The sequence below is a fragment of the Rhinopithecus bieti genome, unplaced genomic scaffold, assembly GCF_001698545.2.
Source record: "Rhinopithecus bieti isolate Rb0 unplaced genomic scaffold, ASM169854v2 scaffold_48366, whole genome shotgun sequence".
NCBI classification, from domain to species: domain Eukaryota; kingdom Metazoa; phylum Chordata; class Mammalia; order Primates; family Cercopithecidae; genus Rhinopithecus; species Rhinopithecus bieti.
The window spans coordinates 65190-87655 of NW_016819035.1; the positions used below are offsets into that span (position 1 = coordinate 65190).

At 40.8% G+C, this 22466-nt stretch overlaps 1 protein-coding gene and 1 long non-coding RNA gene across 2 annotated transcripts in view; one reads left to right on the forward strand and one right to left on the reverse strand.

The window, feature by feature from the left end:
• The window catches only part of LOC108519222 (uncharacterized), a 35916-nt gene extending 28139 nt beyond the window's left edge, over positions 1–7777 (forward strand). The window contains exon 4 of the long non-coding RNA XR_001882572.1: positions 7361–7777. This is a non-coding gene — a long non-coding RNA (uncharacterized LOC108519222). The remainder of the gene's footprint in view (positions 1–7360) is intronic.
• LOC108519217 (1-phosphatidylinositol 4,5-bisphosphate phosphodiesterase epsilon-1-like) overlaps positions 1–22466 on the reverse strand; it is a 147766-nt gene that overhangs the window by 63648 nt on the left and 61652 nt on the right. The window lies entirely within an intron of this gene.

Consider the following 22466-nt stretch of genomic DNA (forward strand, 5'->3'; position numbering starts at 1 on the left):
CAGGATGGTCTCGATCTCCTGACCTCGTGATCCGCCCGTCTCGGCCTCCCAAAGTGCTGGGATTACAGGCTTGAGCCACCGCGCCCGGCCGCAGAATGTTCATTTAAAGAGAAGCAATGATGAACCGCCTGGGGTTGGAAGCGGGGCAGGGGTGGGGAGGGGAGGGGGGAGCGGTTACACTCCTAGAAAATGCTTGAAGTTTGGGGTAGGAAACTGGATATGGAAGGATGAAGACAGGAGCCAGGATCAATGGTGCGCTATGGGGCAGGAAGTGGGAGGCAGAGAGGGAAAGAAAACACCCTGTGCTCCCTGACAAAGGAGGCTCTGTAGCTGGAAACGCTAGAGGAGGGGCCCAAGCTGCTACTGAGAGGGAAGGTGATGTACGCCCTCTCCCCCATCAGCACCATGGGCTCTTCAGTGATCTCCACATCGCTCACCAGTGCATCTGTGTGGGTGAATAGAAACTTCTGGTGAGAGCTCACATAGGAAGGCCACCTGGTGACATTGGGTCAGACTCATCTAACCCTCTTCATTACATGAGAAATGAAGACAGAAAATTCTTATTGAAATTCTAGGGATGAAACATAACAAAAAATAATGTAAGTAAGAGCCACTATTGATGCTTGAAAATAAGCTGGTCTATTTGTAGGAGAATAAAGAAATAAATGGCAATTTTAGAGAGACATTCTGAAGAGTTCCCACCTTTTGTCTATGTAGGTCACAAACTCAGATATCTATAGGAGTCAAGCAAATAAAAGAAACAGGTAATTCAGGCAAAGTGGTGGAAACAGGAAAGGTAAAGAGTAGAGACCACGGGCCCTGTCCAAGAACATTCAAATTCAAATGCAAACAATAATAACAGCCAAACATTAAAGGAGTATCACTTCAGCCTCAGTAACTTCTCTCATGCACATTTTATAGATGGGAAAAATGAGAAAGAGTTTTAGCTATTTGTCTAAGGTAAGAAACTGGCAGAACTGGGAGCCAAATGCAGGCAGAATGATGCTGCACCTCCTGAACAGTGCCCTGGAGCACAGCTGTTACTCGACCACCATCCAGGGTTTTTCAGCTCCTCAATGCAATGAAATGAAAGAGAAAGGTTAAAAGAGACAAAAACGGGAAGACAAGAGTTAATACTGAGAGAGAGGAGAGGGCCAAATAAGAGTGATAACAAATAGAGGGGGAGGGGAGCAGTGAGGGGGAAAGAAACAGGAAGGCTAGGCACAGTGGTTCACCCCTCTATTCCCAGCACTTTCAGAGGCTGAGGTGGGAGAATCACTTGGGGCCAGGAGTTTGAAACCAGCCTGGGCAACACAGAAATAGCTCATCTCTACAAATGAAAAAAAAAAAAAAATTAGCTGGGCATGGTGGCATGCACCTGTAGTCCCAGCTACTGGGGAGGATGAGTAGCAGGAGGATCACTTGAGCCCAGGAGTTCAAGTCTGCAGTGAACTATGATTGCACTACTGCTCTCCAGCCTGGGCCACAGAGTGAAAGTGACTCAAACAAAACAAAACAAAACAAAACAAAAAATAAAAACCAAACACAAACACACACAAAACGCAGGAAGACTTTCTATGTAGCTAGACAAAGGTAGAAAGAAAGTAAAGAAGGCTTAAGATGTGTGCATATATTTCAGGAACGTCTACCTGAGGTGGAATGTGCAGGGAGTAAGAAGTGAGGTAACGAACTCCTCTTCCCAGAGGAGAAAAAAAAATGAAGAGCTTTAGTGATGCCTCTGGCTTGGAGAAAACTATCCCTAGCCAGGATGGTGTGAGAGGGACAGGGAAGCAGGGTGTGAGCAGGACACTCCTTCCAGCCCTTCTGGTCCATGCATGGGTCAGGCCCAAGCTGGATGGCTACGTCTCGGTGGAATAGGGGTTAATTTCACAGTAACTCCAGGATCAGGGCTCAGCCACAGCACTTACTAGCCATCAGGTCTTGAGCAAGCTGCTTAGCCTCCCTGAATTTCACTTTATTCATCTGTGAAAGGGGAAGCTCTCCTCCCAGATTTGTTGGCAAGATTAAGCATGCGGTTGGGTATGAAGTGTCTAGCATGGTGCCTGGCATGTACAAGGTCGCCATCAGAAGAAGTAGATTAGTGTTGGCCAGTACAGTCAAGAAAAGCTTCATGGCAAAAGAGGGCCCTAGAGATGGGGAGGATTTGAAGAAAAAAGAGACATGGGAATTGAGCCTGTATGTTGGGGAAAGATGGAAGCTGGGGAAACATGGCTTGAAGGCATAGTAAAAACAATGAACCCAGATCTTCTGTTGTAAGAACCATGGTGAAAACATCCCCCAATTAAAGTGAATAGCAGGAAAAGTCAAGAAAATTGTTCAATGTGTAGAGGCATCAAATTGTGGACAGGCTTGGAAGTTTTGCTCAAAAAGCATATCTCCATGCTGAAAATGCCTTGGAGGCAATTGACCCAGTAACTGAACAATTAGAGTCTAGACTGAGAAGGTAATAAAGGAAAGAGAGAAGGGGCCATCTGAGAGGCACTAGGAAGAACAAACTGGCCTGTGCTGGGGGATGAGCATTCCTGGGAAAGAGAGGGAAGCCCATCTCTTTCTCCTTAGGATGGAGCCACTATCAGAGAGGGGTGGGTTGAGTGAGTGGAATAGCAAACATCTGGGGACCCCTCACACTAATGTTCTTAACATATATGCTGAACATTTACTCATTGTGGGGCAAGGATAAAAACGGATCCTCTATTAATAAGAACATGTATGCCTCCTTCTTTATGTTTAAAAATAAGGGATTATTGATTGATTGTATACATTACTACTCCAAGCCAGGCATCTTAACTATTTAAAATTTAGATAAGATGATAAGTCATTATCACAGCATGTATTTTTCAATTTTAAAATTGGCTGACAGTACCTCATAGTGACAGCTGACCACTGGCTGGTATATGCCTGTGGCTGTAGGGTACAACACATTACCTCACTCCTTGGAGACTGGCCAACCTTGATGAGCATGCTTTAAAACAGTTTTTAATGGAAGGAAGGAGCCTTCTATGAGAAAGGAGAAATTTCTCTTTCCCTATTCATTTTAGGAGTTGCCAGTGGAGCTCTGAGTTAACTGGTACTTTATTTCCAATAACAGAACTGGAGCCCCCAGAGAGTTGACCTATAGATCTGGCTTTGGTTAGACCCCACCCTGCTCCTCAGAAGACATACTCCTTAAATCCTGGCCACCCTCTGTTTGCTCAAGTGATAGCTTGAAAAAGAGGCAGGATTGTCTCAGATGCTGTCAAACTATTCCACTGCAAATGTCTGTCCTCTGCTTCCAGAACTGTGGTTCTTAAACCCCAACTTTCTGGATATTAACTTGGATTCTGACCTAGAACTTTCTTTCTGTTCCATATCCCTAGCCTCACCCACCAGCTCTAGCTTCTTATTCCTGGGTAGAGTTTTGTTTGTTTGTTTGTTTGTTTAGACAGACTTTCACTCTGTTGCCCAGGCTGGAGGGCAGTGGCATGTTCTCGGCTCACTGCAACCTCTGCCTCGCAGGTTCAAGTGATTCTCCTGCCTCAGGCTCCTGACTACAGGTGTGTGCCACTATGCCTGGTTAATTTTTGTGTGTGTGTATTTTTAATAGAGATGGGTTTTCACTGTGTTGGCCAGGCTGATCTTGAACTCCTGCCCTCAAGTGATCTGCCTGTTTTGGCCTCCCAAAGTGCTGGAATTACAGGCATGAACCACCATGCCCGGCCCCTGGGTAGAGTTTCTGCTTTGGATCTTGACCTCAATTCCATGAACTGAACCAATATTTTGCCAGCTTGCCATATTTTTTATTTGGGGACAATTGAACAGCATTAAAATTTTGTGTTCCTTTTGAAAGCAGCCTGATATGGTAGGTAAAAAGACATGCATTGTAGTGGGGAAGACCTGGATTGAAATTATAGCATAGGCTAGGACTTAGGGCAAATTATTTAGCTTATCTGAGTTGCAGCCTTCTCAACTATAAAGAAGGAATATTTGTAAAAGATTGCTTTTCTTTCACTCATTCATTTCCCTCATTCATCTACTGAATACTCCCTATTTGCCAAGTTCTGTGCTAAGCACAGGGGCAGGGCAAGAGGGTAGTGAGTAAAAGGTAAATAAAACACCATCCTGTCCTTGGTGAGTTTGTGCTTGAGTAGGGGAAGATAGACATTTAACAAATTAATACAGTTGAGAGGTACTAGTGCCATGAAACTTTATGGCAGAGTTGTTAAGCAGACTGCCTGGCTCTACTAGTTATTAGCTTGGTAATCCAGTGAAACCTTACTAAACCACTCTGTGCCTCAGTTTCCTTACCTATAAAATGGGGATAATATAGTTATTATTAGTATGTAATTAGTTAACACATGCAAACTTCTGAGTGCCAGGCATATAGTAAGCATTCCATACATGTTAATACAGTCATTCCTCAGTATCCGTGGGACATTGGTTCCAGGATCCCCTCAGATACCCAAATCCACAATGCTTAAGTTCCTTATATAAAGTGGCTATTCGCAAAAATCCACACACGTCCTCTTGTATAGTTTAAATAATCTCTAGATTACTTATAATACCCAATACAATGCAAATGTTATGTAAATAGTTCCTATGTTGCATTGTTTTATTTGTATTATTTTTTGTTGTTGAATTGTTATTTTTCCCTCGAATATTTTATATCTGTGATTGCTTGAATCTGAGGATGCAGAACAGAGGGTCAACTCTGCTATTATGATGGTGGAGAAGCATGGAGTATGATGGGAGCACGAAGGAAGCAGTGGCCAATTCTATTGCTGAGAAGGCTAAAGACGGGCTTCATGGAGATAGTGTCACTTGGGTTAAGTTTTGCAGGAAGTTTGGGAGTTTTTAGGTGAACAAAAGCCGAGTGGGCATTTCAGACATAGGAGACTGCATGAGCAAAGAGATGAAACAGATGTGAGCAAGGAAATAGCCTGAGACTGGCAGAGCCTGACAGTCTGCATAGAGGTTACAGGGGACGGTGCAAGGCAGGAGGACGAAGCCTGCTGGAAGAGGGCATTATATGCCACCATGAGGGTTCAGCCCCTATCTTAAGAGCGCTGATTAGAAACCATGGTATGTAACTTCTGTTTGCATGTTCCCTTTCCCCAAGACCCATACTCCTCCCCTCTCCACCTGCTCCATGCTCTGGAGGCTGGAGGCTAGCCTGTAAACACTGTACCACAGTCTCCCTTATCCTCACCCAATGGCCAGCACTAACCCAGGTTCAGAAGGAGGAAGCAGAGGGAGGAGTATTTCTTTTACTTTGTACTTTCCTGCCACTTGCTGCAGGCTAGATGCCGCTTTCCACTAATTTCACATCTGGCCAAGCAGCCCTCTCTCATTGCACAAATAACTGCTCCCTCCCCTTCTCCCTTCAGGCCCATTGCTGCTAGCCCTGGGGTGTTGCTCAGGCCTCATTTGTGTCCCACATCCTGCCACACTTTTGTAAATATCACCAGCATTAAACTCTCTTCATATTGTCCAGTTTGATGTGCCATGTGCCCTGCCTTGAACTTAAAGAAAACAAAAACTCTGGCTTTTAACAAGCAATGAATGAGATGATCAGATTTGCATTATGAAGAAGTCTTTCTGGCTCCTGGGTGGAGGATGTTTGGGGGCAGCAAGAGGAAAGGCAGAGCTTTTAATGGTGCTTTCTGAACCAGGAATCCTGTTTAAATATGTAGATTCCAGGGCCCACCTCCAAAGACTCTGATTCAGTCAGGTAGAAATAGGGTCCCCAAATCTCAAGAAGTTCTTGTGATTATGACAGGATTTCATGGTTGTCCAGGTCACTAACCAGTATATTGGGAAGATCCAGCAGAGATCAAGAAGAAGGGGAGAATATCTGAGGTAACAGGGTCTGGTCCTAGAGGACCTGAGGGTTGGGGAGGAAAATCAGAAGCAGAGATGGGGGTTTTGTTTTGAAGACGCCAAGGGACACCTTTTCCTTTAAGGGTGAACAAAGAAAGCAAAGTGAGTGTAAAAAGGAAGTTGAAGGAATTCACACCTTGTAACCTCAATTCCTCCTGGAAATAGGAGGCAAAGTCATATATGGAGACAGAACAGAAAGGCAAAGGTGCGAATAGCTGGAGTGATGCAGGTTTGGAATACCATTTTGGGCATGGGGTACAGAGTGATTACAAGGGACATTTTAGGACTGCTTGGTGGAGCTGAGATAACAGACCGTGAAATTATGTGTCATCCAAAAGTTTAGTTTTGTCATTTCTCTCCAGAAGTACTTAGCAGTCTATATCTAGAAGTGGAGAAGTCAGTATTGGATTGATCCCAGTTGGAAAGCTGCAGAGCAGGTGTAATGGAAAGACAAGGGACCGAGGATGTTGAAATCACACACAAGCATGGGAATAACTGCATTAAAATGTGAGGGGAGCATCCAAGGAATGCTGTCCTTGGTCCTGAACTAACGCACAGAAAGGCATGGCCACTTCACTGTGGAGTTGGGAGTGGGCTGGTACACGTTCCCCTGCCTCTCCATTAATACCTCCACCATACCAGAGTTAGGGTCTCAAAAGATCATGCTCCAAGCCCCATAACACTGTGAATCATGTGACTATATATAGGTCTTATAGTCTGGGCAGCATCATTTGTTGAAGGATACAATTCCAACAGCCACAAACATTATTTAAGGAATTAATTGAATAAATTTTAACTGAGAGCTATCTATGTGCCAAGCATTGTGCCTGGTGCAAGGGATGGAACAATGAAAAAGACAGAGAAAGCTAATTCCCAAGCTAAATCTTTTATTTCCTTTTGCTAGAGAACATCAGAGGGGCCCATTCACCCTTTCCCTTTCCTCTCCAATTCCTTGTCATCCTTTAGCTGCTGCAGAACACTCTCCTGCAAAATGACCTCCCCCAAGTTTGCTGTCTCCACATAGATCTTTGTGATTTTTGTGCCTCTTCTTCTCCCCTTGAGAGTATAGATTGTTCTATAGATGAACTTAGCTTCTCTCTCTCAGCTAGCCAAAATACTGCCTCTTTAAAGAGAGGACACTGACAAAGCAAACACAGACTTATCTTTAACAGGTTAAAGGAGAGGGAAAGGCTATAAACACAGCAATTTAATTTTTGTGCCTTAATGGTTATCTAGAAAGTCTTCTCCAAGCAGAGAGGTTGGTCACCTCACTGACTCTGTCAGATGACCATGGGACATTTCCCCAAATAACTTGAGGCTGAGATACCATTTCTGGAATTATTCCAAGGTCCCTGCTGCCCTCTAACAGCCAATGGTCCTACTCCTCCCTGATGCTGTGGGCTGACCTTGTCTTTTCTGGCAGAGTGACAATTTCCAATTAATATTGAAAACCATTAATTAAAGGCCTTCTTTTGTATTACAGGCCCTGAACAAAATACTGGAGACATGAAGATAATTAAGGACAACTGCTGTCTGCAGAGATTTCATAATTTCATGGGGGTAGGCAAATACGATGCAGTAAGCCTCATGCCTGCGATCTGACTAAAGTACAGCATAGTGAGGCTTGTAGAATTCATGATGAGAATCCATGGGTCATGTCTTTCTCATCCAGGAAAAAATAAAAGCAGCAACAGCATAAGGTTTTGCACATAGCACATAAGGCCAAGAGAAGATTGGCCATGATTCTGAGTCTAAGACTGGAAAACAAGGTTTAAGTTTCTCCATAAAGCAAGTGTCAGACATGAGCTGTGGCTCCAGAGCCGAGAGGTTAAAGGGAAGAAAAGGAATAAATGGTATCACCAACCCAGTGCAATCCAAGAGTCTGGGACCAGATTGGTGGATAGCTAAAACAAAGACAATCAGGTTCCAGTGACCAGGGGATACAAAGGTCCAGAATCCAGGACAGGTGAAGGCACGAGTTGGGTGAGAAGCTGGGGCGGGAAATAAAAATATGGGGAGTCAGGCTTAGGTGATGTGAGAGCCAGAGACAGTAAAAATAGGAGGAGGCAGACACAAGCTAACAGGAAGAATAGATAGTTTCCCTAAGGAGTGAGAAACAAAGGCTAGGACTAAACCTGGTGCCAAATACTCTGGAGTTTAGAACAAAGAATGAGAAAAAGTCTTTGGCTCATACCCTAAGAAAGCAGTCACAGAATAAAACATCAATAAACCTGAACTGCCACCCCAGTTATTGCTCAAGGCTCTGCCAGGAAAAGGTGGGACACAGCTGAAAAAAGGCTTGGACTACTCTGTTTCTTACTGCACAGGGACTCTGAATGCTCCCTGACCTTCAAGAAGCACAGCCATGTAATGAACAATTCATGCAACCCAAGTTCTGTACTCAGCACTTTTACTACATTTGTTTATTTAATCTTATCAAATCCACATGGTAAAGATTATTGTCTTCATTTTCAGATGAAAGCTCAGACAGGTCAAACCTGCCCAGGATCACCTAGCAGCAAGGTGACGAGGCTAGGACCTGAAACCCAGCTTTGCCTTTGCAAGGCTCATGCTCTTTTTTTTATTATTATTTTTGAGACAGAGTCTTGCTCTGTCACCCAGGCTGAAATCCAGTGGTACAATCTCGGCTCACCGCAACCTCCACCTCCTGGGATCAAGCGATTCTCCATCTCAGCCTCCTGAGTACTTGGGGCTACAGTGTGCACCACTATGCCCAGCTAAGTTTTTGTAGACAAGGTTTTGCCATGTTGCCTGGGCTGGTCTTGAACTCCTGGGCTCAAGTGATCCACCTACCTCAGCCTCCCAAAGTGCTAGAATTACAGGCCTGAGTCCCCAGGTCTGGACAAAGCTCATGTTCTTAATTGTCCAACAATCCTGATTTATTATGACTAATTTGTTTCCAAACTCACCATTGTGATCACTCTGAGTTGAAGGCAAGACAAAGAGTTTTTATAGGGATAGAAATGTATAATGTGTAAAACATGGAGAGCAAAATCCTTTGTACACAGTGGACAGCCATGATGTTAAGAAATATCAAGGTTAACAAAATGAGTGCTGAAGCCCCTAGGCCTGACCCCTATCCTCCTCTCAGTACCCTCACCTGCTCCCCCTACTCCTGCCCCTGCATCTCTGGTCCTCTTTCAGCTCCTTCAATGTGTACCATGCTCCTTCACTCCTCAGGACCTTTGTACATGCAACTTGCTCTGCCTGAAACACTCCTTCCTATTCCTCCTTCTCCACCCTCCTTGACTTTAACTAATTACTAGTGCCTCCCAAGTACAGATTTGAACCTCACTCCCCAACAAAAGCCCTCACTGGCTACCCTCATCACCCATAGGTTAGGCCCCATAAAACCCTGCATTTTTTTCTTCAAATACTTCTCACAACTGTAATTAATTTATGTATGTAATATATCTTCCCTTCACTAAATGGCGTGCTCCAAGAGAAGAACCACATCATGTTTGCCACTGTACTCCCAGGGGCAAGCCACACCTACCATCTCTATAGAAAATGTGCTTAGGATAGGCAAAAAGAAGTGTGGCAGGTACTAAAACGTTTTAGGAAGAATCAATTATTCACTCACTCATTTATTCTGTTCACATGGTACATATTGGAATGCCTACTATGTGCCAGGCTCTGTTGTCAATATTCCTTCTAGGATGGTGGAAACGAGATGTGGCAATGCGATAGCAAGGGCCTCAGAAGATGACATGAACATCCCATGAGAGTTAGGGAGAAGGTGACTGTTCAATCATCCACTCTCAGCACAGAGCGATGAGAAACTAAAATCCTCCCCCCTTTCCCATAGAAGAAGGTGGGACTTCCACGTGGGAAGACAGCAGAGTATGTGATGTCTTCAGTGAAAAACAAAACCACCATAAAGGAAAAGAGTAGGAAGGAGAGTGGCGAGTGAGGCAGAAGTACACAGAGCTTGTGCATAGCATAGGAGGTGTTCTGAAGAATGGGAAGAAGAAGCATTGGGAAGGGAGCATGTGGGAGAGGAGTCCAGGTGGGAAAGGATTGGGGATTGGGTCAAAGCCAGCAGGAAGAGAGGCTTGGACATGGAGACCAGCGAAGAGTTGAGAAAGCAATGGAAAGTGGGTGCCAGTGGGCGAAGAGAGGAGATGAAAGGATGTAAGAACAGCAGGGAAGATGGAACTTAGCTAGGGATCTGCTAATAGAATCATATGTTTTTTATGAAGTTCAGAGGTACAGATTAAAGGGTCCCATCATGATTCATGTGCTTTCCTGGAACCTGATGTGTTGCCAAGATCTGCTATAGAACACCATGTTCTGGAGGGTGAACTCAGAAAGACAACAGTTGACTATGTCGTTCAGTGGCTAGCACACAAATCTAGGAACAATCTTCCAGCAATGGAAGGTGGAGATAAGCCCCCAAAAGCTATTACTCTCAGATTTTCCAATATTCTGCTTGAGGGCTAATTGTGTTATCTCTGAAATCTAAAAAAAAAAAAACAAGAAACCAATAACTAACACTTATTGAGTGTTTAATATATACCAGACATGGTGTGAATTATGAAGTTCTCTGCAAATTCTCATTTAATTCTCACATAAGTCCAATAAAATAGGCACAAAAAGTCTAACCATTTGAGCTGGGCAGACTAGAGTGCAACTGCAGTCTCAGCTACTTGGGAGACTGAGGCAGAAGGATTGCCTGAGCCCACGAGTTTGAGCCTGTAGTGTACTATGATTACATCTGTGAATAGCCACTGCACTCCAATCTGGGCAACATCATGATATCCCCCCTCCAAAAATGAAAAAAGAATAAGGAAGAAGTCTAACCATTTAACAAATATAAAGACTAAAATGTTAGGTAACTGTGTGAAGCCAGCTCATAAGTAAGAGAGCAAGGATACAAATTCAGGCCATCTGAGTCCAGTACCAACACCTTTAACCACCAAGCTATCAAAATAATAGTAGCTAACTCGCATCTAGTGCTTACTATGTACATCAAGTAGTGTTCTTAGCATTATACATTTATTAATCCTTTTAATCCTTGTAACTCTGAGATAGATACTGCTCTTCTTCCATTTTAAAGATTTGGAAACTGAGACACAAAGAGGTCAAGAAACTTGCCCAACGGCACACAGTTGGAAGAGGTCAAGCTTGGATTCAATCTCAGGCAGTTTGGCTCAGGGGTTTTTGGTCTAACTCGGGTTGCTGACTCCTCCCATGAGCTGTACCTCCAAATGGTGTCATGAGAGGCATGTAACAGCAAAAACTAGTTTCTGCACTTGAGCTTTCAGTGTGCTGCAATTTAAGTACATTGGATAAAACTTTCACTTCCTTACTTGCCTGAACAAAAAGTAGACAGGAAATCCTAAGGATTAACTTCTCTCTCTCTTTCTCTTTCTTTCTTTCTTTCTTTCTTTCTCTTTCTTTCTTTCTTTCTTTCTTTCTTTCTTTCTTTCTTTCTTTCTTTCTCTCTCTTTCTTTCTTTCTTTCTTTCTTTTTCTTTCTTTCTTTCTCTTTCTTCCTTTCTTTCCTTTCTTTCTCTCTCTTTCTCTCTCTCTTTTCTTTCTTTCTTTTTTTAATTCCTTTTTTAGTAAAGACAAGGTTGCACTATGGTGCCCAGGTTGGTCTCGAACTCCTGGGCTGACAAATCATCCACTCGCCTCAGCCTCCTAAAGCATTGGGGCTACAGGCATGAGCCATACCTAGACAGTGAGTTACCTTCTTGATCATGTAAGTATAAAAGTCAGTTTCTCTTTGGCTAATGGTATAGACATCATAAGAAAGTCTGGTTATTGTTTGGTGTAATGTTAATGAAAAACCATCAAGGAGCTTCTCATTTGTCCTGGACACCTTCCTTAAGGGCCTGGCCCTTAGAACATTTCAGTCCCCATCCACAGATTCATAGTATGAGTTTGCTATTGTCTTTTCCATTTCCATGGGCTCCTGGGGAACTGTCATTTGATCACTTGCTTAAGCTAATCTTTACATCTCCAATAGAAGAGTTTCAGTTGCAGTACATCCTGTTATAATCTTCTTACACAACTGGTTTCCTGAGCTTTGTCTAAGTGAGAAGGAAGTTTTGTGGAAATTTCGCTCTGATCAGGAAGAAACAAAATACAACAAAAAAGCAGGTTTTGCTTGAAACCTGACATGCTGAGCATCCAGTGCCCTTGCCCCACAGTTTCCTCCTCGCTGAACCCCTGGGAGGCAGTACAGTACCTGCTTAGTCTCAGTATGGTCACTAAGAAATGCTGAAAGGCTTCATAAGTTAAATAAGGGCAGGCTGGGCATGGTGGCTCATGCCTGCAATCCCAGCATTTTGGGAGGCCGATGCAGGTGGATGATCACTTGAGCCCTGGAGCTCGAGACCAGGCTGGGCAACATGGCAAAACCCCATCTCTACAAAAAATACAAAAATTAGTTGGGTGTGGTGACACGCGCCTGTAGTCCCAGCTACGTGGGAGGATGAGGTAGGAGGACCACTTGAGCCTGGGAGGTTGAGGCTGCAGTGAGCTTTGATCCCACCACCGCACTCTAGCCTGAGTGACACAGTGAGATTCTGTCTCAAAAAAAGAAAAAAAAAAAAAAAGTTAAATAACAGCAGAAAAAAATACCTAAGTCCAGTAATTGTGCCTGGGTTCATGCTAACATTAATGTATCACAGCTGCAAAAAATATTTCCTACTTTGCAATCAGAGAGTCTAGGAGTTCAATATAAATTCACTAATCCTTGGAATTGTTTTGTAAGGCAAGCCACAAGAGTACTCATTCAAGGCACAGGGAAGTAAAGTCTTGCCAAGCTCACAAAACTAAGAAACAGACATTTAGAGCAAGCTAAGCTTGTTTCTCACACTCTCTTTTATTTTTCATATCTTTACTCTTTTCTATACAAATTAAAATTTCTAACCAGTTCTATCAGTTGTAGGCCTCACATAATTCCGTTTCCAATAATAATAAAAATAGTATTCCCAATGTATTGAATACTTACTTGGTACCAAGAACTGTGTGCCTTTAGCACAGTATCCACGTATCACCTCACTGAAGTCTTAGAACACATAATGAAATAAGTAGCATGAGTATCTCCATTACACAGCTTAAAGAGCAGAAGCTTAGACAAAAAAAAAAAAAAAAAAAAAAAACTTGACCAAGACCAGCATGTAGCAAGCCTTAATTAAAAGCTACACTGCCTCTCATATCACCTAATCCTGACCTACATACCACACGCCATCAAAATCATGAAAGTTAAAGACCTGTCCATGTGGATATTGTTTTAGCTGCCTTTTAAGACAGCAAACAAAAAACACGAATAACACTTCCACTGTAATTTGATATAATTGAAGAGTGTACCAAATTTAATCAAACCCAGTTACTTTCTTCAAAAGCCACAGTAGAAACTAACAAACAGAAGCCACCAAGGAGCAAGCAAGACGTGAATGCCAAGTGCTTGGGTTGAAACAGGAACCACTCACTACATTCACTAAAAGAGAAATAGAATGGGGCTAGAAAAGCAGTATAAATGTCAGATGTTTTGAAACACTAATAAATTTACCCTCAAACAAGGTAGAAGTTATGTTAAATGGAGTAGAGAGGTACCTGCCCAATGCATTAGTGCATGAGTAAATAAGATTAGCATGTAACACACATATTTCTGATATGCAAAGCCACCGTGATTTTCTCAGTCCCACTTCCCATGTGCTTGCCTGACCAGTTCCATTTGTCTGCCTCATTGCCCCTCCAGATCTCAATGCATCTAGTAAAATTTAGAGGTAAAACTTTCACTTTACCTCTAAATTTTAGACAGAACATCACAAACTATATGCCCACAGGTACATGTGTCTACACTATGTGACTATGCGAAAATTCATGAGTAAAGATTCTCACGATCCAATTGCTCCTGAGAGGTCCAGCAGATGATTTTTATTTTTTGGTTTTGCCATGGTTTTTTTATTATTGTATTTTCTGCAAGGTTGTGTTTATGAGAAATTTTTCCTTTATACTTTTGTAATAAATGATAGAATCCCATAATGTTAGAACTGAGGCTTTAAAATGTGTAATTAATTCCCCATCATCATTTTACCAAGGGTGAATTAGCATCCTAGACAGGTTAGGTGATTTGCTCTAGGACACCAGAACCCAGGACTTTGAGCTCTTAATCATCACCCAGCGTTTAGATGACCCAGTCAACTCTGCTTAACCTGACCAATGAAGGGAGGGAGACGCATAAGTCAGCATTGCCCACAGCATGCTCATTCCATGGTCAAGAAAAACTTGCTCTACTAATTAAAACAAATTTTTTCATACACCTATAACTTTTCAGAGGGGTGTGGAAGGAATAGGAATATGAAATATGATGTTTCCCAAACTTGATTATCATGGAATGCTTTGCTCAAGAAAATACTTTGCAGGGCTAGAGTTCCACAGAACACACTTGTGAAAGGTTGTTATCATTATTGGTATCTCTGCTGTTGACATTTCTAATTCCGAGACAGGCACAATCCTAAAAGGGGATGAGAGTGAGACTGCACACTACTCCCCCAAAATATACATGCCAACAACAGTGAGAGCTAATGTTTATGGAGCACTTGATAATTTAAAAAAGTATTTCAACATGCAGTAACAAGCAAAAGAAATGTTAACTCTCCATTTAAAAAATGTCTCTTTGACATTGTTAATTGTAGGAGTCCCCCTGAAGGACCAGCAATTCAGTTAAGGTTGGGTTTCCATTGCAAAAAGATGGCCACATAGCTAACAAACTGAAAATATTATACCTAGAAGGTTCTTAAAATTAATCTAGGTCACTGGTTCTCAAATGTCATGCCTGCAGAGTATAGGTATTCAACTACTAAAGGTGAATAGCATTAAAGTGTACCTTTTCCTAATTCACAGAAAAAGAACATAATTTAATGAATAGAAAGTAGGAGAAGGAAATGAACCCTGCCAACAAGTGAGCTTGGAAGAAGATCCCAGCCCCAGGTGAGAAGTGCAACCCCAGCTGACACCTCAATTTTAGCCCCGAGCAAAGATTACAGCCACACCATGCCAGATTTCTGTTCTACAGAGACTGAGATGATAGATTTCTATTGTTTAAAGCCACTACACTTGAGGTCATTTGTTATACAGCAATAGAACTAATACATACAAGTTTTTGTTAAGTTCTCTTTAGAAAAGTTAGCAAAGGACACAGTTTTGTGAAAGTATAGGTTGATAATTCTTCTGAAAGAAAAGTGTGGCATCAAAGTATCAAAGTATATTAAATATGTCTATACCCTTTGACCCGATAACTCCACCTCTACATACTCTAAAGAAATAGACATGCATACAAATGTCATTGTATCATTGTTTATAATAATAATGTAAAATGTCCAAAATTAGGAAAATGATTAATTTGCTTGCGTAACCATATGATGGACGTAGGTCAACTATTAAACATATTTTCATAATCTGTCATGAGCGTTTTAAGGAAAATAAATTTTTTCAAAGAAAATTTAATGACATATATAAATAATCATGATATTACGATAGATGAAAAAACAGCCTATAAAATGAAAAGTGTAGCCATTTTAAAAAATTGTTTGGTAATTTCTCAAAATATTAAACATGGAATTACCAAATGACCCAGCATTTCTACTCCTAGGTGTATATATAAAAGGAGAATTGAAAACATATATCCACACAAAAATTTGCATATGAATGTTCACAGAAGCACTGTTTTTAACAGTCAAAAGGTGGAAACAATCCAAATGTCTATCACCTGATGAATGGATACATAAAAAGTGGTATATCCACACAACCAGGTAGTATTCAGCCATAAAAAGTAGTGAAGTAATAACATATGCTATAACATGATGAACTTTAGAAACATTACACTAAGTGAAAAATGCCCGTCACAAAAGGCCAAACATTGTGTGATTCCATATATGAAATGTCCAGAATAGGCAAATCCATAAAGACAAAAAACAGATTACCAGTTACCAGGGACTGGTAGGTGGGGGGAAAGGAGATGAGGGGGGTGACTGCTAATGGGTATGGAGTTTCTCTTTGGCGTGATGAAAATATTCTAAAATTAATTGCGATTATGATTGTACAACTCCATGAATATGCTAAATTAAATCACTAAATTGTACACTTTAAAAGGTGTGAATTTTATATTATGTGAGTTATCTCACTAATGTCATTATTTTTTAAAGGCTAAGAAAAAAAGCATTATATATGGTAAGACTCAAATTCTGTGGGAAAAAATATATATGCATAAACTGAAAATTGAAAGAAAATTTACCAAATATTAACACTAAGCATCCTTTAGTGGTTGGATTACAGATTTTTTTTTTCTTTCTTTTGTATTTTTAATTTTTTTGAATAGAGAAACAACATATTAAAATCTGAAAAATCAATTACTTTAAAAGAATAATAAGGTATGTACTTTAGTATATAATTGTACTATTAGTTATGTTTCAAAGGACAGAATTACATGGTGTTTGACAAAGAGAACCATAAATTCTAGGGGCTCTTCCAACCCCATCTGAAAACCACTTATCTAATCCAACCCTCTCTCTCTTTTTTTCAATCCTCTCTTTTAAAAATGGACTAAATCTAAGAGTAATTTGTATAAATTTAAACACAAGAGGCTGCATTTTCAAAATGAAACCAAAATAATAAATCTCTAGCTTTTAGAGAATTCAAACCAACTGACACAGAAAAGGGTTTGCTAAGAAAGATGATCTTGCTCTACAGATATCCATAGAATAGCCACACTACAGTAATCTACTGGCATGTCGACTATTCAACTGAGCAGCACCTCAGAAGGGAGTCAAAGGTCCTTTGATCATTCAGATTGATGCATGACCACAACAGTGATACAAGCACTCTTATTGACATGAAATCACACAATGCCTTGAATGGTTATTTAATTCTTGTGTGTATGACAGCAAGGTCTCTCTGAACAGGGATCTTAGAGTATCTCTATGGAGCCTAAAACAACTTGAAGTGAAAAGGCCATACATTTGTTACATATTACGTTGGGCTCTGAGGAGGGATCCATAAATAACTCTACAAACTATGTATCATTACCGTCAATACTTTATGGGTGAAGAAATGAGAATCAGAGAGATTAAGTACCCTTCGCAAGGTTACAACAAGTAGGAGCCAGAGCTGGGACTTAAACCTAGGAAGTACAACTCAAAAGTAAGACAACAGCTGGGCACAGTGATTCACTCCTGTAATCCCAGAACTTTGGGAGGCCGAGATGGGCAGATCACTTGAGGTCAGGAGTTTGACACCAGCCTGGCCAACATGGTGAAACCCCGACGCTACTAAAAATACAAAAATATTAGCCGAGTGTGATAGTGGGTGCCTGTAATCCCAGCTACTCCGGAGGCAGAGGCAGGAGAATCACTTGAATGGGGTGGGGGTGTGGGGGGATGGGTGGCGGCGCAGAGGCTGCAGTGAGCGGAGAGCGCGTCACTGCACTCTAGTCCAAGTGACAGAGCCAGACTCCATCTCCAAAAAATAAAAGTCAGACAACAAAAATAATAAACATTTACAATTTAGGCAATGTTCTGTGCATTTAATTTATTAATATACATAATTATTATTAGCTTATTTAAAACATAATACTAACTTAATCCTTAGAACAACTCTATCATATGGGAACAATTATTATCTTCATTATTATACTGCCTCCTTTATAATAAAATAATTCATTTTCCTCTTTCAGATCACAGTTGAAATTATTATCTTCATTATTATACTGCCTCATTTATAATAAAATAATTCATTTTCCTCTTTCAGATCACAGTTGAAATTATTATCTTCATTATTATACTGCCTCCTTTATAATAAAATAATTCATTTTCCTCTTTCAGATCACAGTTGAAATTTCAACTTCTTAAAAGCGACTCTGTAATCTATTTAGGCTTGCCCTTGTATTGTCTTACTGAACAGGGCGTTTGTCTTTTTTTTTTTTTTTAAGATGGGAGTCTCGCTCTGTCACTCATTGCAAGCTCCGCCTCTTGGGTTCACGCCATTCTCCTGCCTCAGCTTCCCAAATAGGTGGACTACAGGCATCTGCCACCACACCCAGCTAATTTTTTGTACTTTTAGTAGAGATGGAGTTTCATGGTGTTAGCCAGGATGGCCTTGATCTCCTGAGCTCATGAGCTGCCTGCCTTGGCCTCCCAAAGTGCTGGGATTACAGGCATGAGTCACTGCACCCGGCCTGAACAGGGCATTTTTCTTTTGCCTAAATAATTTGGGTGATTACTTTATATCTGTCCACCCCAATAGATGCAAAGCACTATAAGGGAATGTTATTAATGACTGAGGGAATGTTATTAATTCGAACAACTATAGGAGATAAACCCTGAACTCTCCCAGAGGCTTCACAAAGTAGTTTAGTTCTTGTTCTCTGAGTCACCTGGAGGTGCTCAGATTCAGGAAGCAGGCTCCTTAGATCTTGCCTGCCATCTATTCCAGAAACTCCAATCCTTCCCTTCCAGCAGGCTAATGGGAAGAGGGAGGGCATAGGATTGACTAGGCCTAGAACACGGTGTACTTCACTTCTTTCCATATTCCAGTGGCCAGAATTCAGGCACATGGATGCATCTAACTGCAAGGGAGTCTGGAAATATGGTCTAGCTGGGCGCTGAAGAGGAAGAGAAAATAGGTTTGGTTAAATAGCTAACCAGACTCCTTTACCAAGCAGACCACCACATTATGTACTGTTTCTTTTCTGCTGTATTAAAAGACTAGAGAAATGAGGGGCTCTCCATCTTTCCGTGTGATGTCTTTTTGCACTTAGCGATGTGTCTTTAATTGCCGTGACAGAAGGAAGGCCCTACTAGACCATAAGCTCCACCACAGCAAAAATCGGATCTGCGTTGTCTTGTTCATTAAAGTACTCATAGAGATAACAATCATAAGGGCCTGTGATTCAGAACCAAAGAAATAACTTATTAGCTAAAATATTAAAGGAAAACAACAGTATCAAGATTAACAAACGAAATTCCCCCTAAAGGTAACATTTATGTGAGCTACTTAACCACAAGTTCACTCTACCTGGTTGGTTGGAAACTTAACACAGTTGAAATCACAGGAACCAAATAAATTATTGTTAAGAAGACCTCAAAATTATAAAAATTCCTTCAAAAACATAAAGCAAAGTTATATTTTAAATGGCTTATAGGGTATGGAGAAGGGCTTCAAAAGTAAGAATGCATCATGGGGTAGACAGAGGTCATGATCAAACGGCCTTCCTATACAGCGCTGGAGATACAGAAGGCATCTATCTGGTCAACATTATTAAACACTGTTATGTTTGAGAATGACAGTGGGGACATCTGGAATTCCTAACTGCAATCATAGTTTGATTTCACTGAAAAGCAGAGGTTTGGGGGGAATAAAGAAATGGAAGATTCAGTAAAGATGAGCTCGGGTAAAGACAGCACTGGCCATCAGAGGGGAAGGGGAGTAACTGCGAAGTTGGCCTGAATGTGGGTTTCTCTTTCTCCAAACCCTTCCTGGAGCCCAGGGCTTAGCAGGGAGGATCTGTCACCTCTTTGTTTACAGAACTGTACGCAGAATTTGCATTGTTTTGACTTGCTGAGGTTTAATTTCATTCTCATTGGCGGGAAGATCAGCAGCGTCTACAGCTGAAGCTCGGGGAGTTGCCTGTTCCCATCCCTCAAGTTGTAAGACTCACTTCCTTAATTATGTCAGGAGACTCTCAGACTTGCATTTTTCCCTTGATGATTTGATAATTTCTACTGACACTCTTACTGCCTGTTTCTTCAACCTGGATTCTGGCAGTTTACAAATCTGAATCTCAAGTTCCGAACCATTTACTTTTTAATAATTTAAAATATACAATTTAAAAAAATAAAGAAAAACTAATCTGGCCACCCTGAAAAATGAAATAACTTCTGTTTTCCAAATCTGTTCTACTTTTCAACTTCATTCAGCGACTGGAAGGCTGGCTCTCACTATTGTGACTAGCATCTTGGCCGCTCCAATTCCTGGTTGAAATGCGAAATCCCAAACCCTAGTCCCAGCCCTTATTCAACTGCTGTGAGGATATTTCTGAGACAGAGACCTCATTCTGGAGGAAGCTGGATCCCAGCCCTCCACCTATAACTTCCCAGTGCATTCAATAAACCTTTCTTGAGGACCTGCTAAATGCAAGGCATTCTGAGTCTACTGGAGCATGCAAAGGCTAATCTAGAAGAGCTGCTCCCTTTGGCCAGGAGGCTTACAATCTAGGAGGGGCAACGGACTATAAATGACCACATAGCAAAATTAAAATGTCATGCGTGCTAACAAATAAAGACTGTGGCAATGTGCAAAATATTTGCTCAGACATAAAGAGCACATTCCTGTACTAAAGACCTTCACGATTCATTCTTATGATTAGTAGTCATAGAGATCATAATGACAATAGCAGCAGCTAAGATCTATTGAACAATTTCTATGTGCCATGTTGCTTTTTCAGATACCCAATCCTCACGACTCTCTAGATTAGATGTTATTTTCATGATTCTCATTATACAGGTGAGAAAAACTGAGGCTTAGAGAGATTAAGTAAATTGCTGAAGGCTCCACTGCTAGTTAACGGTGGAGCCGGGACTCCTTCCAGAGCCCAGCTCTTAACTGCTCACTAGGCTGCCTGTATAACACATTCCACTCTTATGAAAACTCAAAGAAATGAAGGGCATTCCAAAAGTTTTCTCTTCAAAAAGCGTTATTTGGGACAGTACGCTCAGGTTCAGCAGGAGGATTTAAAAGCATATCCAAGGCAATTAATCAGAAACGGCAAGTGGCTTATTCCACTCCAGATTTTTTCAATTTGCAAGCACCAAATAAACATTTTGTCATGGAGTCAGAGGATAATGCAATAAAAATGAAACCATGGGGAAATAATATGAAGCACACCTTAAGACTATTTTTTTTTCGTCTTCAAAAGTAATTGCTCTTTGTATGTAAAGGGAACTACTGGTTAACTAGAAATGAGATATGATGCTCACTACCTTTATTCCCAAAGCAATAATTAATTTTTCAGTCCAAATAGGAAAAAAAACTTTGGACTTTCCTCATTCCTTTTTTTTAGCTAAAAAAAAGAAAGAAAGAAAAGGAGGGGAAAAATAGTTCCTTTTTTGCTTAAGGAAATAAAATACATTATGTTTAAATTTGCAATGTGGAGTCTAGATACGCTTTTACCAGCATAATTTCAACTTTCTCCAGAAACATCTGCAAAAGAAATTACCAATAAAAATGCTCCACAGCAAATTTTACAATCAGGCAATACAGAGTAACAGATTTATCCACTGCGAGGACACCTCTCCTGTCTTCCCCAGGCTCTCCTGCCTCATGTCTCTCACTCTAAGAAGGGTACTGAAGTAGGGAGGAGGGACTCACACTTACCTTTTCTCAAAGATTTGTTTATTATCTCTTTGTGAGCTGGTATTTAGGGGGAAGGAGGAAGTAGAAAAGTAGCAACTAGAGTGCTCCTTTAAAGGTTATTAGTAATACTTCTTGTCAAATACAACTGAATTGAACTATGAAAACATTGCTTTTTGGCTTGGTTACATGCCTCTAGGTTTCCATGTGGGCATTCTCCCCTCCAATCCTTATTCAGTCAATCATTAGTCAAATAAGTTATGTACTGAGAACTTGTTTTGTGCAAAGCACTATTCTGCATAAAAAGAATCACAAAATTAAATAAGAAATTCATGCCCTGAAGAAGCTGAAAACCTAGACAGAATTCATAGGAAAGTGTGAAACCAGAACCAATGAACTGTTTGTTCACCTGGTAGGAGAAATTGGAGAAGAAGAGGTTACTTTAAACGTTTTGTACACCGATTTTTCTTTACAAGGAGAGTGTATTACTTTTGTAGTTTTAAGTTGAAAGCCAAGTTAGGTAATATTAAACAAATACAAATGAAGGCATCCAAGTAGTGAGTAACACGATTACAAGTAGGTATGTAGGTGTGTACTTGTCACTGTTCAATTTCAATCACGTTGATGAGAATACTGATGTTTAGCAGGTTTAGAATCTGTGGACTATATTCAGTTCCAGCACATTTCAATTCTGAATCCAGGCCTATTTTACTAACAGCCACTTTAAGTTTCAATCTTAGCAGTAATTTTACAATGCCCACTGGCCTCCAACATTGCCAAATGTTTGACCAAATAATCAGAAATTTCCGGCTAGTTTTGGGATGCATATACTTATCTACAAAATTATTTGCATGATGTATCCTTTGGATGGGCATGGCTTCTTTTTTAGATGGATCAGTTTCTTTTACAACGAGCTTCAATGATGAAGCAGATATTTAATCATCTAACTAGACCGGAGCAGCTGGCAAAATCTTCATGCATGGTTCTTACACATGCAAACTGCAAATCTCTTCTGCAATTTCCATTTCTTCTAAGTAACTCTGAAAATCTTATTTGTTTGGCTTGAATTTTGCTTTTATCTTAACATTTTCTAATTCAGTATATTCAGATATCTTGTCCCATAGGTAAGAAAATGATGCATTTCAAACCACTACTAAGTCACATGGCTTTTTGGTACCCCAAAATCCTTAATCTGAAAAAGTAGTT